The sequence below is a fragment of the Frankliniella occidentalis genome, unplaced genomic scaffold (assembly GCF_000697945.3).
Source record: "Frankliniella occidentalis isolate FOCC.00 unplaced genomic scaffold, Focc_3.1 Scaffold33, whole genome shotgun sequence".
Taxonomy (NCBI): domain Eukaryota; kingdom Metazoa; phylum Arthropoda; class Insecta; order Thysanoptera; family Thripidae; genus Frankliniella; species Frankliniella occidentalis.
Window position 1 is genome coordinate 1,455,009 of NW_026267163.1, and position 4,155 is coordinate 1,459,163.

Below are 4,155 nucleotides of genomic sequence, written 5' to 3' on the forward strand. Positions count from 1 at the left end.
CCCTCCCCCTGCTCCTACCCCCGACGACATTCGCTTACGTGACGTCGCATGAATTTTCGGTGTCACATTACTCTCTTTAGCTGATTGGGCGCTCTAGTGACGGATCCGTCGGTTGCTTTGACTCCTGAAAAGTAGGAAAGTAGGCAACTTTGCGACGAAGCGCCTGTTTGTTGGCAACCCAATGGATAGGGACGTCGGCTCGTCCCTTGTTCTGTCCTGCCTCGTGGACACCTTACGTTACGCCCATCTCCCTGTCTCCCGCTTCCCGCGCGCTGACGCTGCTTCGACCTCTGCTCAGGGACAACCCTTGTCGTCGTGGGGGAGGGTCCTCACGGCGCTACACGGGGGAACGAAAAGTCGCCGCAAGAAACAAAAAAAAAGAAGAGAGTGCCATCCGCTGTTCCGCCGCTCCCTCTGGGCCACCCAAAACTTTTCTCGACCTAGACAAAGCGGTCGGGGTGGTCGTGTCTCCGGCCGGACTGTTTGAATTGTCCCGCGCTCACAAAGGGGTCGCGTGCGCCCCGCCCGGCCGACACCACGTGTACTTTTAATATTAAACTTTTGTTAGGCTGTTGAGCCCGGCTACGCTACGCCCTCCCCCTCCCCCCCCCCCTCTCCCGCCGGGGGGGAAGCGGCCGCAACAACATCTATTCCGGGTGTGTTGCCAAATTAGTTTCGTGTCCCCGCGAAAGGGAGGAGAAGGGGGTGGAGAGAGCCGGGGGGCCGTTTCGGCAAACTCACTCGCCGCCTGCCTGCCGACTTATCGCAACGTCTAACTGCAAATAAGGTGGCTAAGGCGGTGCAGTGGCGTGCGGCTAGTTTGGGTGGCGCTGGCGCTTATTCGCAGCACGGAGTGTGCATGAATAGGGGAAAGGGAGGGGGGGGGGCAAACGCTAGGATGACATGAAAAGTCGCCCTCTTTTGTTGCGGTTGCGTCATTTTATATTGCACTGTGTGTGCTGTGTGTACAGATGTGCCCTTTACAAGACACAGCGTCGCGTGGCCCTGAAAGCTAATCCCCTTTTCTCTGTGCCGGCCCCGCTGGGGGGCTGCGCCAGCAGGGCTGCGCGGCCTTTGCCTGGCCCTGGCCCTTTGATGAAGCTGAACAATGCGAGCCCGGCGGCGTCACGCTCGCGTCACGCGCGTGCCGGCCGTCGTTAAGTCGCGTCCCGTCACAGGGTTATTCATGACCTAAGCCCGGCCGGGGCTGGTTGCGCCCGCCGCCGGCCTCGGCCCTGTTGAACGCGTTTTGTAATTGAGTCGAGCTGTGTATTTTCTCCTTTCCTTTTGTTCAATTAATGCATTGGTGCCACGGGTGTTGGGCAACTACAGCAGTTGGTCGGGTCGGTCAGGTGTTTCCACTTTTCCCCTTCTCTTGGTTTCCTGTGCTAGGAAGTCGCTCTCATGTTGTGCTAATCGCTGTAATCATTTGCTTAGTTCTGCTGAAGGCTGGGGAGGGGGGGGGCACCCTTTGGCTTTGGGGTCGTCGCTCCCCCCGCGTGGGGTGTGCCATACGAGCGTGCGATGCCGCACAGCGCTTCTGCCTGACCCAGATGTCAGAAGTGTCGAATCGGAATGGAGCTGCCGCCCCCGCCGCCCGGGGACTGCCGACTGCCGCTGTCTCAACGCGGACGCATTGCATGGGGATGGCGATGCGCTGTGCGGCGGGGCGGAGCGTACGGGGTGGTATTGTGCTTGCACTGCGACTGTGCTCTTGCTCTACATACCCCCCCCCCCTCTTTTCCCATCCCTCTGCGCTCCTCCTGGCCTACGTCATCCTCATGCAGGCCATATTCTCTATGCGCCCTACGAGGCCGGATCAAAACGCACGCAGTTCCCTCCTGAAGGCTTTGGAAGCGTGCGCCTTTACCGGTTTCCTTTCCCTACGCCGACACCACATTGTGCGCCTCTTTTTTTTTGCTTCTTGTAAAAGAAGGCTGACTGACAGCGACTGATACTGAAGGTGTGCTGTTCTCGGGGGGTCTAGCGCGTCTGGCGTGTCCCACCACACCGAGAGGGTACTTCAATGATTTGTCGTTTCTTTGCTCTTTTCAAAACTCCTTTGTTTTCCCCCGTGTTCCCAGATTATTTTTTGATTTTTTTTTTTTTGTGGTTACCACCAGCGAGTGTCCTTTAATTGATTTGGAAGAATCACAGAGGAGAAATGGGCGATGGCTCCGGAAAGGTTCCATCATAATAGTATGTGATACTGTTGGGAGGTGTGCTCCCCCTCTTCCCTTCTCCCTCCTTCCTCCTTCCTCTATCCTCCCCCTCTCTCCGCTCCGACGACGGTCGGCCGCTCCTTCCTTCCTTCCTTCCTGCCTGGCTCCTGGCTGGCTTGGCTTGCTTTTGTCTCAGCCGGGTTGCCGCTGATCGATGTCGCTGGCGATTAGGACAGCCGGGTGTACTGTCGCCATGGCGACCGCGAGGAGGCGAGTTGAGCGGGCGAAGCGGCGAAGCGGCGAAGCGGCGTGTGTTTTTGTTTACAGAGAGCGCGCTGGCCTCAATAAGCCCGCCGCGGACCCGCCGGTGCGAGGAGCACAGCAGGGTGCACCACCGCTTCGGCGGCTCTCCATGTTGTCTTAAATTTTATGGGCCCTAAAAAATTATTAAGCACTTTGGCCTTTTAAGACCCAGAGCATGTCATGCGTATATAATTCACAAACTTGCTAAGAGAATAATTGGTTTTGCGATAAAATATTGGACTTGACTTTTATTTGCCTGTGGGAAGAATAGCAGTATACGCACGCACGTTCGTGTGCGTGTGTGCGCTTGTGTGTGGCGGAATGAAAAAGGGGCCGGGGGGCGGGGGAGGATCTCCCCAATGTTGACGGGTTTATCTGCTGGAAGTTCTTTCCTCCCCCTTCACCCTCTTACCATTTCCCCCATAGCCTAGCTCCTCCCGTTCTTTCAGCTAAATCGTTTTCAATCCGGAGCCTCTTCATTTGTTTGGCTGCACCCCTCGCGCGGGGGCAGGGGGGGGGGGTCGGCACGCGAGCGGAAGCGAGTAGGGAATGCCACTGGTTCCTGCGGAGAATAAAGGGGGGTGGGAAGGTGACCGCAATGAGTGAGTTGTGAATGTGCGACCAGGCTAGTAGTGTACTCGCGGTGTACGTCTGTCGTCGGTCAACGCAAAGCAGTAAAAGTTCGTATATACAGTTCTTTACTTTGAAACGCTTTATTGCGTCGTATACGGTATGCACCTTCGCCTCGCACACGCCTTTCAGCCCCTCCGCCGTCCTCCCTCTCCTCGGGCCTCGGGCCCCCCGAACCGCTTTCCGTACTTTGTTCCCCCCGACTTTGGTGTCCCCGGCCCGCTTCGCCCCGCCGCACGCACTTCAATGGCCTGTGGTTCACCCGCTCGTGCCTTTGGTTCGGCCCCTCTTGAAGGCGGGCGGGGGCCCCCAACTCCAGCCGCGGGCTTTATCCATCCGCACCACTCCAGACCGCGCCACGCCACGCCACGCCACGCCACTCGGTTGGTGGTGGTGATCCGCGTTGATGGCTGCAGTCACGAATCATTCGCGCCTCAGATTGCAGGGGGAGAGAGGGAGCTGAGCTGAGCTGCTTGAGCCGGCCCCGGGCCCGGGCAACCCCATGTCTGGAGTGGAACGACACCTCTTCGGGGTATACGAGGGTATTCAATGTACATGTTTGGGGGAAACCGCTCTCTCCTTTTCTATTCTATTCTTCGAGAAATGGCCTTTTAAAAGGAAGGTCCGCGGTGCCTTTCTTTTCTATTACCTTCGGGATTGCACTGGTAGACGCAAGTAAAGTTTACTTTCCTTTCGATTGACCGTCACAAGTATTACTCCACATTCCGAGTTTCCGTTCCGTTTGCTTTTATTATTTTACAAAGTCGCCCGTTCGCTAGCAGCCCAAGGCACCTCCAGTTATGTGGCCCAGCCGGGCCCAGCGGTGCGTGCCCGAGTGTAGCTGCGGCCTGCTGCACTACTGGATGTGCGGCGCGGGGGCACGCCCGCTGTGTTCGTTAAAATGACCCAAGTTCCGGAATGAGTTTTGTAAAGTGCAGGCGCGAGTACAGCGTCACGCCATGCGGCCATGCGGTGCTTCGCCTGCTTCGCGCGCCCGGGGCGCCAGACTGCTGCGGCCCCCGCGGGGCCCCGGGTGGTGCTGGGGTGCATCCCGCCGCGC